The 18831-nt window shown below is 41.8% G+C and overlaps 1 long non-coding RNA gene across 5 annotated transcripts in view; it reads right to left on the reverse strand.

The window, feature by feature from the left end:
- The window catches only part of LOC112965316, a 94772-nt gene that overhangs the window by 53879 nt on the left and 22062 nt on the right, over positions 1-18831 (reverse strand). For 4 of the 5 annotated variants that reach the window (XR_003253245.1, XR_003253246.1, XR_003253249.1 and 1 more), the window contains exon 3: positions 8216-8357. The exons of the other annotated variant lie outside the window; for it this stretch is intronic. This is a non-coding gene — a long non-coding RNA (uncharacterized LOC112965316). The remainder of the gene's footprint in view (positions 1-8215; positions 8358-18831) is intronic. 5 annotated transcript variants of the gene reach the window in all.

Genomic DNA, 18831 nt, shown 5'->3' on the forward strand with positions numbered 1-18831 from the left:
TTAATCTCTCCAATTTCATTCTTTGTGTTTTAGGGAAAAGCCCCAGCAAAAAAAGCCAAAGAAACTTAAAATGGAAAGCCCCAACTGTTACATTTGAGGAATAAGGCTCACCACTTTTCTGTTTCATGGATTCTGTTTCATGGATTCTTGTACATTTATTGCAGCAATCATAGGATCACTACGACAGCAATACTAACAAACATTCTCTAAACACTGTTGCTGCACAGCACATTTGCCCATGTTTCAAAGCAAAAATCATTGGGCTGATTCTCATCAATTATTTCTGGAGGGAAAACTTATTCATTATGATGCTTGACTAAGAACAGGGAGAAGAGGTAGCACTTAAATGGGTAAAAAGAAGTGAAATTTGGGATATCTGAGTACAGAAAAAGAAAAATGCTTGAGTTCCTGGTGATGTCAGTATTTTTCTATCCCTCCCCCTTTTCCTATCTTTGGTGAGGAGAGCACCTCCTGAAAGAGTGTTTTTGACAAGCTGGATGGTAGCTGAGAAAGAAGACAACAAACTCCCTGAATCCCAAGCTGATGATGAGAGCATGGCCAAACCCGGACTCTGCAGGCTACATCAGCCAAGAAATCAGCTAGAATGCAAACAACCCAGACCCAAAAGAATTCCTCCTCTGGAAGTTTCTCAGTGCACTATTTTTATCAGAGCTATTTTTAAATTAAGAAATAATAACAGCAATAACAATAGAGCAAGCAACTTTCATTCAGGTCTTCTGGGAATCTAATGCTCAGCGCTGCTACATCTCAGCACTGTTAAAATGCTCCATTCTGCAGGAGTGCAACTAATCAGTGCTTATTGAAACTCTTTCCTCCTCATCTTATATAGAAGATCATTAAACTGGCTATTTCAGGCCAAGATATGTGGGGATCCAGGAAGCCTAAACTGCAGCTGAAGCTGCATCGTGGAGAAATTCCTGACATGGACTTGGAGAAAAGAAATCTCTCTGCCCCTTTACTCTGTGTAGCTGGGCTGCATAAACAGCTGAAAATTTCAACAGAGAAGGTGAGGGACATATGAAGCACTCATAAATGCCTCCACTATTCCCTACCACTAACAGATATAGTTTTGTATGCACCAGCATTTTAAAATAGGCTATGAAACAGGACCAAATATGCCACGGGATGCATTCACCTGCTCAATTTGTTCACAGAGTGAGAATGCAAAGAGAAAAAACAAAAGCCTGCTGCTAGTAGAGACACATGAATAGGTGCTAAACCTTTCTCTAAATGTGTTTGATTTCGTCTTCTCATTTATTTATGATTAGCAATGACGATGCCTCTGTATCGCTATTATGCTTTCCTTTCACGAGTCTGAAAGCACTTCAGAGATGTCAGTCCCAGTCTTCAGAACATCACTGCGAAATAGACTTTAAATATCTCCGTTCGAACAAGCTGCAAGCAACCCCAGAGGAGCGGCTGCATACGAAGTCTGAGAGCTTGACTCACCGACCTTGGCAGAACACGGGAGGGGCTCGGCCAGAGCTGTATGCCCAGGTGCCCCGCGGCGGCTCATGGTCCTGCGCGCCTCGGGCAGTCCGTGGCGTAAAGAGCTCGCAGCGGCCGAGGAGGGGAGAAAAAGCCCTTTCCTCCGTGTTAGTTGAGCTGCGCTGAGCAGCCTGCTCATAAATCTCTGTGAAAACGAGGCATTTTAGTCAGTTTTCCAGAATTTCAGTGCGACGCTTTAACCATGAGAGCATTATCCGATGAGATTAGCGCTTAATTTAGAACTGTCATATCCTGCTGGATACTTACCTCTCTCCCAAATTAAGACTCACCCCCCCCTTGTCCCCCACCCCAAAACAGCACTGACCGCCTCTGCCCCGTGCAGGTGCCCATCGCCTCTGCGGCACCTCTCACTCACTCTGCCGGGCAATGGCCACTTGCGTTGCTAAAACACAGGGGCAAAGCCCTTTAACCAGATCATCCCACAGAAACCTTGCTTTCTTTTCTTCTTTTTCTGAAACAGAAATTAGTTTAAAGCAGCCTTCCCAGCAATGCCGGTTTCCATGGCACCCGGAGCAGCAGCTGGCAGCCTTGTTATCACAAGAACTCTAATAAATTTCAGCAGCAGATTGCTGGGAATTGCCTTTTTTCTTTTCTTTTCTTTTCTTTCCAGATGCCCCTCCAGTCATGCAACCTCCAATATGGTCCAAAAGCCTACGGTTAAGTTCAGCTCTCCATAATGTTTGGATAAGTAGAGTGGGAGTTTTTTTAATCAAGAAATAGAACACACACCCCTTCTCCAAGAGAGAGAAAATTTTAAAACCCTACCCATCCTTTCTAGCTCTCATGGATTTGACAGAGCTCTAAACACCATTGTCTGATGAATCCTACCCAAGCAGAATAGACACCCCTGGACCTCGCTCCAGTAAAAGCAGGACCACCCTGAGAGAGGGCCAGGCAGCGTGCAAGGCAGCCTGTGGTGGAAATGGGCACGAAGCAATACTGTATTTTCTTGGCATGGTGGAGGAACACAGTTCTTCCTCGGCACACGCCAAGGAAGCCCACAGGCAACCCTTGGGTTGGGGGTGCAGCCAGGTAGGTGCAGTGCAAAGCAAAATGTTTCCCATAGTCCCACTGAAATACCCAAAGACTGGTCCGGGCTAGAAGATCCTGTGCACTAAAGCTGCCATCCATTCAGTAAAACTGAAATTAAAGCATATGGTTAAATCTCATTAATTTTATTCTGAGATGTCTTAGTTGCATCAGTGCCAGGGCTAGGAAAGACTCTGAAGTGACAAGAAAAGACTCATCAAGCTGCGTGCTTTTGCACTCAGGCCTAACCATAAGGAAACCTTCTGTGCACGGCATCCCTTAAGCAGCGCTCTGGCTCACATCCACCCAAGAGCAACAGCAGGCGATCTCCGAGACAGAATTTCTTGTCCCCTAAATCCTAGTCCCACAAAGCCAATATGCTCATATCCTGCCCTGCAAATTTTTGGAGAGAGATTAATAAGCACGGGCATTTTACACTAAAATATATTTTTCATCGCTCTGATACCTATTTCTGCAAAATCTCATGCATGCATAGAATTGTCTTTTACTTCCCTTTAGGATATTCCACACTCAATTGCTTTCAGATGCCTTTTGTTTCTAATGTATTGATTCTGCAGTTAACACATTGATTTTATGTACAATTATAATTGACTGAATAGTGTCTACCAAACTGTGAAAAGCAATGGAAGAAAAACAAGTTTTCAGATTCCAAAGTAATTGAAAAAATCTGTACATTATCCCTTGTGCTATCTTAATTATCACAGTGTTGGCCTGTATTACACTGGTCTGTAATACAAAACATGTTTATGTCCCTGCAATAACAATCAGATTTCAGAACTGAGGACAAAACAGAAAGACATTTTCAAATGCCTGCAAGAAAAAGCAGGGGAAACACTACTAACCACTCATTTGAGAATTCAGTACTAATACAGGATTTTGTGCTAAGTTCTAAGTATCTGCTTTCCAGAGATGTTCTTAAGTTTCAGCATTACCTAGTTATTGCATTAAAGGGAATCAATAAACTTTGGACCTGAGCTAGTACATTTCCAGGTTGTCATTAAATGTACAGTATTATGTGAAGAAACTATGCAACAAAGCTGCCATCAAATTTCCTTCTTTTGCCATGGCAGAAGAAATAACAGTTCTCCATAACTTGCTCTCAGGTCAATACCTGTCACTGCATCTGCTCCACTCTCTGCCAACACCCGACCTTACAGACGTGCCTTGTGACCCTACACTAGGTAACTAACTACTCCTCACGTCTCATTTAGCCAGCGCTTCCTGAAAGTTGATTGACTCCCTAACTTGTCATTTCCCTATAATTAGCATTCTGCTTGCCTTAGTGTAACCAGATGTCAGTCGTTCAAGGAGTTTCTGTTCATGAATCATTGATTGCCATCTAGCTCCTGCCCTTCCCATCTGGCCAAAATGTGTTACAGGTGATAACCACAACACGCATAACTACCAGTTATTTGTATTGGAAAAATGCCCTAGACCTTCCTTCATGGACCTGGGGTACTATACAAACACAGAACAAAAGATGGGTCTTTCCCCAAAGAACTTGTAATTCAATTAATGAATAAAAAAAAAATAGATCCCATAGGACCATAGGACTAAATGCTCCTAAAAAGAAGAAATCTTGATATGCTGTAAAACACAATACTGCCTCAACAGAATTTCAAAGAGGAGAACTGTTCTTTCCCACATTTACAGAATCTCAGAATCACAGAATAGATGAGGTTGGAAGGGACCTCTGGAGATCATCTAGTCCAACCCCCCTGCTCAAACATGGTCACCTAGAGCAGGTTGCCCAGGACCATGTCCAGTCAGGTTTGGAATATCTCCAAGGATGGGAACTCCACAACCTCTCTGGGCAACCTGTTCCAGTGTTCGACCACCCTCACAGTAAACAAGTTTTTCTTTAGACAAAGGGACTTTCCTGTGTTCCAGTGTGTGCCCATTGCCTCTCCTCCTGTCACTGGGCACCACAGAAGAATCTGGCCCCCTCCTCTTTATGCCCTCCCTTCAGATATTTATAAACATTGATACGATCCCCCCCTCAGTCTTCTCTTCTCCAGCTTAAGAGTCCCAGGTTTCAACCTCTCCTTCTATGTTAGATGCTCCAGGTCCTTAATCATCTTAGTGGCCCTTTGCTGGACTCGCTCCAGCAGCTCCATGTCTCTCTTGTACCGGGGAGCCCATCACTGGACACAGTACTCCAGGTGTGGCCTCACCAGGGCTGAGTAGAGGAGAAGGACCATCTCTCTCAACCTGCTGGCAATGCTCTTCCTACTGCAGCCCAGGAAGCTGTCAGCTTTCTTTGCCACAAGGGCACATTGCTGGCTCAAGGTCAACTTGTTATCCACCAGAATTCCCAGGTCCTTCTCTGCAAAGTTGTTCTCCAGCTGGGTTGGCTCCGAGCCTATGCTGGTGCATGGTGCAGGACCCTGCACTTCCCTTTGTTGAACTTTATGATGTTCCTCTTTGCCCATCTCTCCAGCCTGTCAAGGTTGCTGTGAATGGCAGCACAGCCCTCTGGTGTATCAGCCACTCCTCCCAGTTTTGAATTATCAGCACGCTTGCTGAGTGAGCACTTTGTCCCATCATCCAGGTGATTAATGAAGATGTTCAAACAGTGCTGGCCCCAGTACTGACTTCTGAGGGGACACCACTAGTGACTGGTCTCCAGATGGACTTTGTATTGCTGATGGCAACTCTCTGAGCACAAGAGTTCAGCCAGATTTCAGTCCACCCCACTGACCACTTATCTAGCTTGTACTTCATCAGCTTGCCTATGAGGATGTAATGGGAGACAGTGTCAAAAGCCTTATTAAAGTCAAGGTAAACAGCATCCACTGGTCTCCCCTCATCCACCAAACCATTCACCTCATCACAGAAGGCCATCAGTTTGGTTATACATCATTTCCCCTTCACAAATCCATGCTGACTACTCCCAATCACCTTCCTGTCCTTCACATATCTGGAAATAGTATCCAGGATTAGTTGCCCCATCACCTTCCCAGGGATCGAGATGAAGCTCACTAGCCTGTAGTTTCCCAGATCATCCTTCTTGCCCTTCTTGAAGATAGAAATGGCATTTACTTTCTTCCAGTCCTCTGGAACCTCTCCCGACTGCCATGACCTTTCAAAGATAATCGAGTGGCTTCACAATGACATCAGCCAGGTTTCTCATCATTCATGGCTGCATCTCATCAGGTATGGTATTTAGGTATTAATATTTCTGTTCTTTTAAAACTTTCTAAAAGTGATTACTCTACAAGTATTTACAGAATAAAATTTAAAATGTAGAAGAAAAGCCACATGAGTTTAACCAAAGTAATCAACTTTCACCTCAAAGGAAACAGTCTTTTCTTAGGGAGCCATGGAAATGAATACACAGACATGTAAGAGACAGGAAAAAAAGATGGCAGAGTGAGATGGTTTGTTGTTTGGCAACAACAGCTTGATCATTTGAGCTACTGACGGTCATTTCAATATGAGAAATAATGCCATGGAAGATTTCCTGAGTGCTTTTGGAGATACAGCTGTAACATGTTTAAATCATCACTAAGAGGTTAAACATCCATTGTGGCATCCCAGGCTATAACATATGGTTTGTATACTCATTTACTGAGGAGCAGCACACATGTTCACAGAATAGTCACAGAAAATACAGCACCAGCAATCTTCATTTCCTTCACCAAGTGCTTAATAAAATGACTGAGATTATTCCCATTTAGTACATCATTATAATTCATTTTACAGCCATAACATTCTCAAGATCAGACATTAAAAGGACAATAAAGATGCTTAGAGGGTATTCTCTCAAGTTAATAATCATGATGCAATTCAGTAAACTTGCTTAAACTTCTGTGGAACAGCCAAGAATGTTAATAAATGGAAGGGATTGAGTAGTCTATTAATTTTGGTGGCTATAATTTATGTTCAGATACTTACTAGAAGTAGTTTCCTAGACAAAAAAATTAGACTGATATTTTGCACTGTTTCCTCCTCTTTCTTTCCAGTAGTTTTCCTCCCCCTGCCTGCCTTTGAATGGACTTTTTCCCCTCTAGATGAAGAACCCTCTGCAGAGTTATGAGAACGCGTCCTGCCTGTAGCTGCTGGAGGGGTCCAAGCAAACACACCACTTCCTAAACATTTTGCCCAAAGTTCATCTTTCTGAGAAGCAGGCATGCAGTAGGAGCATCCCAGCCTCTGGGAAGCACCAGTTCTTGCTCTGAAGCCAAGCAGTCTGAGCACACAGAACCGCAGGCAAGGAAAAAAACACTTCTCACAGGGTGGCATAGAGCAGAACTCACTGCATAGGGTTACTTCATGAGGAATATATGGAGGGGATAAGCAAGGAGCTTCCTCCAATGCCTTTTTCTTCTAATAATACTAGGCAGACTGTTTAAAGCTGGTATACAGGTCAAGATGCTGCTTTTCAGCCATCTAAAAGTTGCCCCCTGCTGACTGAGCTGCAGCTCCACATTATGGATTTTTTGTCTTTCTTGTTCATTTGACAAACCGGAGGTTTGAAGCAACCAAGGGATTTGTATTTGTTTGGTTTTAAAAGGCTGCAGGAAAACATTCTCCTAGTATAGCGCAGTCATCCTGCTTCCGTGCTGCTACGCTCTCCAGGCAGTTGTCGCGGATGAATGGGGAGTAATGCACTTCACTCATAAGAGAGAAGCAGCACTATGTTTTATTGCAGTAAGATAGTGATTTAACAAAGTTCAATCGTAAATAAGACAATGATTTAATGAGGTTCAATGGCAAGGTTCACTCAGTTATTTACTGCATAGAGGACAGGGTCAGATAACAGTGTCAAGGAGACCCTCCCGTCGAGTCACGAGGTTCAGACTGGACCCCCTTGCTTTCTAAACTCCTTCAGAGAGGAGCCTGGGTGCGGCTGGATCCAATATTGGTCCCAGACTTGGCCAATGGTTTATTTCTAAGGGATTATGCGCACAATTAATCAGAGATATAACTTTGCTAAGTTTCATGAAGTTTTGCAAAGTTTCAGCATGCTATTAATCACTTACCGAGGATCTGTCGCGGGTAAGGAATCTGTCAACCTCAAGGAGTAACCGTGAGAGGCGTCCCTGCTCAAGAGGAGGTTCTGCAGTGCAGCCCACTGCCATGCAGGAGAGCTCCATGGGCTCTGGGCTGCCCCCTATTTCGGGGGGGAGATGATTGACTCATCGTCATATTTGCATGCTAGATGGGTCTTAGTTGCTGCATGCTCAACTAGCCCCTGCATACGTGCTGCTTACAGGGAGGTCAGGTTGAGGGGGAGAGAGCACATCATGGGGGGAAGGAGCACACCATCACAGCAGTACACCATGCTGCTGCCCCTGCAGCTGCCATTCAACCAGGACTCAGTGCCATTTTTGTCACAACACAGTTATACTGGCTGACCAGATTACATGTAATATGTAATCTGAAAATTAACATGAAAATATCAAAGTAATATGAAAATATCAGATTCATCCTGTTGATCTGGGCTTAGCTGAAAGAGGAAAAGCCATATTGTCTGTCCTTATCACCACTTCCCCCCACCGGCATGTTGCTCATTGTTCCCTGGTTCTCTGTTCCATGAGGAATTTAGGCAAAAACAACTATCCCATATACTCAGCAAATATATACATTGAATCTTTCAAAACGCTTTACTGTAGTAAACTGTATTAATTACCTTTCAGGGAGTATTAAGCTGTTCCAGAAAAACAAACATTCCACCCAACTTCTTTCTTTGTGTCTCAGGCAGGTAAATTATTAGGGATTTGATTTCAGAGAGCAAAACATTTCAATCTTCCACAAGATAATGGTAATAAGACCTGAAAACAACCACAATTTGTGAATTTGAATAGACCGAAGGAGTGTAATAGTGGCTCATTTAAAATGGCAGATATATGACAGATGGCAGATATATTTTCTAAGACCCTGCAACAAGGCTCTCATTGTGTTGTATGGTGACTGCAATGGCCAGTGCTCTTTCAGCTGCTAATGTACATGATCACTGACATTATGAACATGTCTGTTGAATGGTGGCTAATATTTAAGGGCTGAAAACAATTACAAAGGATTGCTTGCTGCTGTTGTGTTCTGTCAAGTAGGAAAGAAAGGGTGACTCATGAAAAGGAAGGGCTCATCATGAGAAAGCCTGACTGGGCATTATGCATCGAAGGATGAGCTTCCTGGGACTGACAAACTGAGACCTGGCTGCTGGATCCCACTCACAGGGGCTGGCCATCCCCAAAGCTGCCTCCTCTTGCTTGAGCCCTTCATCTGGGAATTGTGCCCTTGCATGTCCCTCTTCTCTTCGTCACCTCTCCCGTGCTGGCTTCTGCAAGCTGAGCCTGCAGGGTGTGGGGCAAGGAGACAGAAACAAGTAGAGCTGGTACGAGGTTTCTCCCATCACCCTTGGCAAGTAGCTACACCATCGCCAACAGAAGCACAAGCTTAGCTTTAACTGTGGTTATCTGAAACGTGACACAGAAGAGGTAGCCCAGCAATTCTCAGCTAGGATTAGGGACGAATGGAAAAAGGAGGAGAGTCAAGTGTAAATAATAATAAATCCTCCAGATCTCTGCTCCTTATACACCACAATTTTTTTTTCTCATGGGGATTGGGAGAAGGGTGACTTATCTTTGCTGCTTGCAATAGATGAACAAAACCTAATCTCACTACTATGTTTCCTGTGTAATAGTCAGTTAATTAAATACACATGGATGGACCATATGCAGGTAGTAGAGTTCCAAGTTCCTGCAGTGCATGTTTTCCCAACCTGCACACATTCCTTTCCTCCTCTTTCCAACCTTGGTAGGGGAAACTAGTTCCTATACCGGCAACTATAAAACAATAAATGTTTGAAAGAGAGGGAATTATTTGCGCATGATGTGTTCTGCTTCTCACCACCATATATTTAATCTGCTTGTACTGTTGCACACAATTGATGTGATTTATCATAATGCTGTAGCAGCTAATGTTTTCATTTTGAAATTGTATCTTATTGATTATATTTTTGGTATGCTTCATGTTAACTTGTTTGTATCACCTCCAAAACACTTTCCACGCTTTAATTCATATTATCTGTAATGCTGTCCTACTTACATGTATATTACTACAATGTTATATAATATATGACATACAAAAAAAATAAGTTCATCGTCAACTTAAAAGATCAAAAGCAACTGCAAGAATTAAATTATCCTGGCTAAAACTAACTTCTGAAAAAGTTAACCTTCTTCATCTCTGATTTAACTCTTTAAGCTTTTTGCTAAGTTACAAGAGATCTAGAAGGATTTCACTTTTCAGTGCTGGCCATAAGAATCGTACAGCAGAACATTAAAAGCACAAAAAGTATGTGAAATGTTAAGAATTATTGGTATTATTTATGAAGTACTAGGAACAAGTGCTGCTTTCAATTACATCTGAAATAACTCCACCGAGTCTGATGCCCTACTGCCCTGCATAATATCTACATTTAAACCTATACAAAGTGGGTTAGAAAAGACTCCTGGTCTGCTCTGCGCACATTTCTGCTTGACATGACACTGGTAAAGATCCACAAGAGAGCCACTTGTTTCTAAAAAAGATACTTTAGGCTAGCAGAAAATGTTATCTATAAAGCTTATGTGTATTTGAGGAGGGCAGGAGGGGAAAAATAAGCCGTATTTCTAACATGTCCTGCAAGGCACCTTATTGCAATCTTCATCTAGTTTAAAGTGGTTTCTGTCAAAAACAGAGCAGAAGCATTCTATAAACTGCAGAGAACATAGGTTTATAATTAACATCTCTTAGAATTTGATTTATAGAACATTATTAGTCTGAGAAGATTATATAAGTATATAGCAGCTGTCTAACTAGAAGAGATTAAATACATCTGAGATCTTTCAGGACAGTATGGTATCGGTAAATGTGTAATACAATGCAGGTACGCGGGCAAGTCGTTCAGCTGGCATCTGTATTTGATTCAAAGCGAGAATCCAGGTTTCTGATAGCAAAGAGGAGGAGGAGAAAGTACCTACTTTGGTGTGAATAGTTGCCTACGGCAATTCTGCTCTGTGAAGAGTAGGGCCCTTAGCTCTCGAAGTTGACAGAGAGGAGGGGAAGGAGAGATCTCGAAAGCTGCCGCTTGGGGACAGGCATGGCAGGGGAGGTGCAGGTCACTGCCCCAGGACACTGTCAGTTTGGAGATGCTGTATCCCAAGGGCCCTTCCCTGTCTGCCACCCAAACAGCTGACTCACGGGACACATCTTAGGACTATCCTGGGTAAGAAAGCACCAAGAAAGGCAACCCATCTCTAAAGTCATGCTACGATTGCGTTTATGTTTATTTTGCTTCTAACCCTTTGTTTTCAGAAATGTCACTAAAAGCAAGCTTAAGGTCAAGACCTTATGCCTTAACTAATGCATTTTCCCTTTATTTCACCACTAAGATAGCTTGGTATTGTGGCAGAACCACCTGAAACTGCCAGACTGGGGCAGCACTTCTCCACAGAGCTGGCAAACTACAGGAACCCTGTGACCAGAGATATGCTTAATGGACTCAGGGGCTGAAAGCGCGTTGTGCAACCTGTCAGCGGCCAGCTCTTGAATTTTGGGGAGAAATTACTTCCAATGAACTGAAGCCAAGACTTCTCCCACAAGGAGCAGACAGGAGAGACCGTAGGGGTGTCTGGGGCATTGCATCTGTACAATAAGTGCGGTACCTGGAATTATTCTCATCCACTTTCCAACTGGCTTCCTGCTGCACATTTCAAGACACCACCTAGGCAGCCATCTACTTTTCATTCACTGTGGCTCCTAAAGTAAGGATTTCTCAGTATGGTCCATAGGCAGCTATTTGTCACAGAGTGCTAACAGCCAAGGGGAGAAAGCTGTTTGGTCAGATGGCTGCTTCCAGCCAGGGATTAACAAGGAAGTAGGACCCAAACATGGCACTGCTTCCACCTGGGCTCCTACCAGCTCCCACAGTTGAAAATCTCATTAACTTTTAGTTTCCCGGTGTGAACTTAGGTTTATGAATGACTGACCTTGGGCATTTCCTCCTTTAAACACATCATTTTGTAACTAGAAAGGAGTGATGTGAACTCAAACACGAAAGCACCTCATATATACCTAAAGGAGGGAGGAAAAAGTTCTCACAGGATGCATTGTGAGGGGATCTGATACTCTCACATGCAGTAAAAAATACAAAGTGGATTTTGTTGCTTCAAAGCATTCTTATAGGAAAACTTTGAAGAATGGTGAAGGTTTGTGTCAGCTGTCCTCAGCAGCTTAATAATATGACCTTTAGAACAGCCCTTGGGCTGATTAGCTCATAAGTCCATCAAAGACTCACCACTGTCATTGCCTCTCCCACACATTTCCCCCAGGGCACTGCTTATTATTTCAAGTGAGTTTTGCAATAACTTGTGGCTTTTCACAAGTTATTTGGGATGACAGAATCCAGAAACTCTTCATTTTCTTCCTCTTGCTCCGAGCGAGCCCACAGAGCAAGCTGTCCTCACGCAACCCTTTGCCAACAGCCCTCTCTCCTTTCCATCCCTCCCTGCAGGGCTGAACCAAGGGCTGCAAGTGAGACTGCCAGATGATCGCTGACTCTGAGAACCCAGGAGCCCCTAGTCCAGAGGCAGATGCAGAGAAGCTGCTGATTTACCCCTTTACTCTCCTTGTCCCAAGGAAAGGCAACTTTTGGGGCAGGGCTCTCTCCTGTTGAGTCTGTGAGCTGCCCTGGGGAGAAGCTCCTGGCAGGAGCAAAGAGAGAGGGGGCTGTCTGCTGAGTGCTCACACCGGTAATCTCTGTGCCCCATCACCCAAGGTAAAAGTGGAATGGGAAAGAAGGAAAGAAAGAAGTAATAGGAAAGATGGCAAGGCTCCTCAGGCACGTAAGCAAGGCCAAGTATGACCAAGTCTCTTTACACCAAATATAAGGTGCTTTGAGCAATCACGGGTTCCATCACATTTCAAAGCATTAGATAATATGGCAAGATTTCTACTGCATTGAAGTGTTTTCACATTATCTAATTTGGTGTGACTTAATAAATAAGATAAACAGAGAAGCACTGGATGCTATAATACAATCACTTTGCATTAACATACCATAACTAATGATTTTAATCAAACCTATAGGAAAAGGGAGACTGTTGAAAGTAAGTACACTTGGTAGCATTCCCAACACTGTCTACCCCCCCCAAAATAAAACTGGCAAAGGGCCTTCTTCTGCCAAGAGAAACATAGTCAAATATCTCCAGATATCTGTGTGTCTGATATTGGAATTTAGTTTCCTAGCAATAAGACCATAGATGTCACAAAAGATATTATGGCTTTTAATCTTATAGGATACCAACAACACAGCACTGAAATCATAAATACTAGAGTAGGGTGAACTGCTTGCAGTGGAGAGTTTAATGGATTAATTTGGCCTCTTTGTTTTTCTTTCTGAATTCTTCATGAGCTGATTTGAACAAATACTACTTATTTGACCATTAATTCGTGCAAAGACATTTGCATCTATGGATCATTTGCAAATTATGCACTGCCGCTGCTGCTTTACTGTATAAACAGTCATGTAAGTTATATAGTATGAGTTCTATTTCCTGATGAGAGGATTCAAAAAAAAAAAACCCCAAAGTCACTTGTGGCAAAACTATTCACCATCATTGCAGTAAGAATCCTCATTTCGGTGAATTTTGCTTATGCATTCACATACCTTCCTCCTGCTGCAAACATGCTTTCTCATCTGTGTAACAGCAAACCCGGATACAGCTTTTGAAACATCTCTCTTTTAAATAATATGAAATTATGGACATAAGGAATAGTTCCGAGATACGGAGTAGCTTCAGCTCCATTAAAATAACAACAGAAACTCAAAGCCATAAATTTACAACTTGTCAGGTTAAATAAAAGGGGACAGTGAGGAATTTTTAAATGCATCTCTGTACCTCTCTCTGTTTGTTTGGATTCATTGCTTAACTGATCAGTTTTCAGTTTAGCATGATGTGACCTGTAGAAGCTACCTGTTTTTGAGGCTATATTACTCCTGCTTTAAAGCGGGGATGGTCCTAGACTGGAAGAAGAGCAAAGCTGGGGATTCTGTTGTAAGTAGGGGGCATTGCCACTTGAATAGCAGAGCTTTCCTTACTTATACCTGAGTTCTGCCAAAGGGCAGCTGGATCAACTCACATTAACTTCATGAATGGGAAGGGTTTGGAGCACCACTGGCAAATAATATTAAAACTGCAAATATAATGTGAAGTTTGTGGATACAGAGTAACTTCTACTCCATTAAATAATAAACAAAGCTGACAGGATGTTAAACTTCTATACCGAGTTTCCATGAAAACAATTCTCTGTGGTCTCCTTCGCAGGTTCCTCATCTCAGAACTTAATTAGCCTTTGCCATTCAAGCAACCCATAGCTAAAAGCTGGCCCAAGGAGAAGTGCAGACAATCCAATCCAATCCAATTTCACCCTGAAAGGTTTTTTTGTTTGATTTTCTTTTCGTTTCAACACTGCAAAGCTCACATGATTTCAACACAAAATTGCCAGACATGTTTAAGGTTATCTGCAAATATTAAAAAACATTTGAGTTTTGATTTTTTGGGCCAAAATCCAAAGTAGAGTAGTTCAATGTTTAGAGTTTTGCTGCTGTTCTATTACAAAGCGCTTTAACTATCGCTTATGTTTCTCTCACATATGCACACACCCCCTTCATGGTGAACACTTCCGACTGCATAGCACTGCAAGAAAAATGAAATATTCTATTCTTTGAGATAAAAGTAAGAAAGCTTAAAACAGTAGAAAGCAACAAGATCAAATACCAGAGGTTAAGTACAGCCAAAAAGGATTAAAAGTCAGCCAGTCAATCCTGTGTAGATAATATACTATTACTAGATCATCTACCATAATTTAAAAGCTTATCTCCTGACACTCCTGCCTAATCTTGCCATTAGTGTCTATTTTGAATATCTGCCAGAGCAAACATATCCATCTTCTTATACCCCATTTTATATGAATCCTATGGCTTGGGTGTTAAGGTATTTCTACATTCATTCACTGCATCTACCATGGTCCTCTGCCCCGATGTACTGAAAGGGTGATTCATACTAAAAAGGCAACTAAACAGTGAAGGAAGACAGGAGCCTTGTATAGCATAGGGTTTGGCCTTGTACCTCATGGTCATTGATCTCCGTGAGAATCTTGCAAGTGTTAATGCAGGATAAATGAGAAATAATAAGCACACTAACACAGTAATGTTATGAAGCTTAGGCAGTGACTGCATTAGTGAAACTGCCTTTCAAGATGTGGGATACTTGTTTTGACTTTTTGGAAATGTTATGATGATAAACCTAGCACTGCTATTTCCTTGCAAAAAGTACTGACATTTTAATGAGAAGGGAGGAAAGAACAGAGCATGTATATAGATGGGCAAGAATCACTTTGGTGGAAACTACATACCGTGCATCTCGCGATTAAAGTTGTGCCTCTTACACCATCATTCATCATAGTTTTGTTCCACAGAGCTTTTGCAGTCAGAAAGAATACTTAGTGAAATATATTCCCCGCGTGTATTCATGTATGCCTTTGTGTGCGGATGTCATGCTTTTGTCTCTCGCTGTATCAGAATAGATCTTTGTGTGGAAAAGAAATCAGGGCAGTTCATGAAAGAATAATGAATGACCATGCTGTACACTGACACTTATTGTTCAGATCTATTATTAAATGGGCTTCACGGATATGAGGGGACTGTGAATAACTGTAATTGCAGTGTACAGTCTCTGTAAACCTTAAGCCTACATCTAAAGATAAGACCAAGTCTGGCAAACTGGGATGCATGTAATTGTACTATTGGGTGCAATTTATCCATCCTAATAATACAGTTACATTTACGCTAGTCCCTAAGCAATAATCTAAGTTGAGCTAGCAGATATCATAGTCTTGTATGCATAATTCAAGCAAATGATTAAGGTGATTGTAGATTTCCTATGGGTAATATTCAGATTTAGGTTTAGTACTGTTAGGTTAGTTTTAGTTTTTGTAACACATAGCATTGGCTTCTACAGACACGAGCGTGAGAATACAACTGTTATTCATCATTCCTAGCTACTCAGCTGGTCCCTTTCCTTTTGGTGCCTCTATTATTTTTATTTTGTTTTTATTTGAGGGGTTTTTAAATAAAGTGGCACAATAAGGTGACTTCAGAAACACATATTAAGCAACACATTTAAGATTTGTGGAGGGAGACATATTCATAACAGCAAGATAGTAAAGCATTTACTACATAGCTTATTATGTTCTTGACCCATTAGTGAATGAGTGTCAAACCCCAAATCAGCTCCAAAGCAATTTTACTGCTCCTTATCCCTTTACATCTTTCAGGTCCTTTATGAGTATTGAAATTTTCAACTTATTTTCTGCTCCAGTTTTGATTATCTATCCCTGTATTGCATGGAAAATCTGACTGATCTTATCTTTACATTTTAAAGGGAAAACTTTTTTTTTGTCTTTGGGTAAAGTTATTACCTATTCCATTTTCAAAGGTAATCTTTATTTTTCACAGAAATGGAGCTAGACTTTCTTTTGAAATGTCTAAGGATTAAATCAAGTAAAAAGTTTGGCTTGTCAGTCTATTCTTTGAGGATCTGAAACACAGAACACAGCAAACACTCCAACAGGCTTGGAAGTTACTTTGCGGGTTATACACAACAGACCCAAAACAAGGCTTGCTATTTTAGGCAACAGAGGACAGGCAATGATAGAGAATTTCTCCAAAACAACATACTAAAAATTATTAATGACTCTAAGCACAAATTACTAGCATTTACTTGACAAGAATAAACATGTGAAAATATATATTCCATCTGTGACAGAAGCCTTTTACTTTTACCACCCAGTAAAGTGAAACCATATGAACTCCCCTCTTGTAGAGCCTGTGAGCGATGGTAAGTGCAATTTCACTATAATGAGAATTTTAAACTATACCAGATGCAGGCCAGAGCAGCACATTTATTTAAATATTCAGTTATGAAAGTCAGAATGATTTATTTTTAGGACTGTAAATGTTTGCTCAGACATTCTTTTGGCACACAGCTTCTGACTTAATCTCGAGGCGTTTTTCTTTCATCTCTGTTATGTCTCTAGGAAAACAGAGAAGACGACAGTCGTACAGCTTACGCTACGGAGTAAAGCACTGCTGTAGTTTGAGGTTGTCAAACATACGTCATTGCACTCCTGGCAGAAGCTGTTTGTCCACCTTAGGGTCTACAAGAGTTGAAATATATACCTATACCTAGCTTAAATATCAGTGATACCCCACCTAAACCAGAATGTTGGTTTGGGGATTTTTGGTTCACTGATCAGTTTTACTGACACATTGAACTGAATTGCTACAGCACAGTGACATAGGGTTCTCCCTCTGGTAAGTCAAAGGAAAGCTCTGTTTATGCCATTCAAGTTTCAACGAAACTGATAGTTAACTCAAAAATTTCAAAGGTGTAACACTGACCCAAAAGAATCCCTTGGAAATTTTCTAGGTGTTTGTAGGACCCTAACTTGCCAGCAATTTTTTTCTGTTGCTAAATCAGAAAACAGCTGCTGATAGATGCTTGGAGGATTACGCTTTATTTTGTTAATAAGGAATGACTGCAGCATCTCAGAAAATATTGAAAGTCATTCTATAAATAGTGAAGGTTTCTGTTACAAAATGCATTTGCATATATTAAATCAAGATGCCCTAATTAAGGTAACAATTTTATATGAATGTATAATAAAGAAGAACCCATGAATAATCTTTTCATTGAATGTGATTCTGGGAAAAGAATATGACTGAGATTGCATTTGAGGGGAAGATTGTTACATTCTCTGTGGTTTGATATAAATTTCTAGTAATGAAAATAAGGAAAATATGTAAGTCTATTAATAATATGCACTGTCATAGGACTTCCAAGACTTTACTAACTAAATCACAGTGTTTTCATAATTACAATCAGCTAAATAGCTTGTTAAGTGCGTGATGCAATTTAAATTACAAAATTAAAATGTTTGAACTATTTTCCTGCAGATTTGGAAAGGCTCCTTAAAGGATCTGAAGTGGCAACTGAGTGCCAGGATTCTCTACAGTCAGTGATTGTCTGCTGTTTGCAATCAACCTGCAATTTGTCATACTGCTTCCAATAAAATATTAATGCAATCAGATGAAATTATTTCCCTCCCAGCCTCACGTTCAGTTTGGAGTCAATGTCACATTTGCTATTGTTCTAAATGAGTACATGGTGCTCCAAGGAAGTAAGAGCTGGTGAGAGAGCACAAGGTGACAATTTTAAAATGGAACTTGAAGTAATATTGTAAAGTACTACAGGTCACTCTGGCCTAGTCCTCCATAGCCTAGGAACATAAGGCACCCTGTCCACCTCTCTCATAGATCACATGGAAATCCATGTTCTTCTCTGTATGAGCAAGACTAAGGCTTGATCCAGGCGCACAGTCAACTGAAGTATTTTAATATTTTTTTATCCAAGGAAAGGTCAAAGAGATCACATACTCAAATCCCTGAATCTGGATATTGACTCTCGAGAATAAAGTACTGAGTATTAACTATAACAACCTCCTTGTGGCCAGAATGACAAAGATAATGGCTCATACACAGTCTCTGGTCAGTGATGCAATAGCCTTGCAGTCCCTATTGCCTAAAAGGACCTCCAGAAGTGAGTCTTCACTCTGAAGCACAAGGGCTGAGAATTAGTTCAACAAAGGCAAGTGCAGGGTCCTGCACCTGGGGAGGAATAACCCCATGCACCAGTACAGGTTGGGGGTTGACCTGCTGGAAAGCAGCTCTGCCGAGAAGGAGCTGGGAGTGCTGGTGGACACCAAGTTGACCATGAGGCAGCAATGTGCCCTTGTGGCCAAGAAGGCCAATGGTATCCTGGGGTGCATCAGGAAGAGTGTTGCCAGCAGGTCGAGGGAGGTGAGCCTCCCCCTCTCCTCAGCCCTGGTGAGGCCACATCTGGAGTCCTGTGTCCAGTTCTGGGCTCCCCAGTACAAGAGGGATGTGGCACTACAGCGAAGGGCTACAAAGGTGATTAGGGGACTGGAGCATCTCTCTTATGAGGAAAGGCTGAGAGAGCTGGGCCTGTTCAGCCTGGAGAAGAGGAGACTGAGGGGGGATCTTATCAACGTGTACAAGTATCTGAAGGGAGGGTGTCGAGAGGATGGAGCCAGACTCTTTTCAGTGGTGCCCAGCGACAGGACACGAGGCAACAGGCACAAACTGAAACACAGGCAGGTCCATCTGAACATGAGGAAAAA

The sequence above is a fragment of the Apteryx rowi genome, unplaced genomic scaffold (genome assembly GCF_003343035.1).
Source record: "Apteryx rowi isolate R43461 unplaced genomic scaffold, aptRow1 scaffold_21, whole genome shotgun sequence".
NCBI lineage: Eukaryota > Metazoa > Chordata > Aves > Apterygiformes > Apterygidae > Apteryx > Apteryx rowi.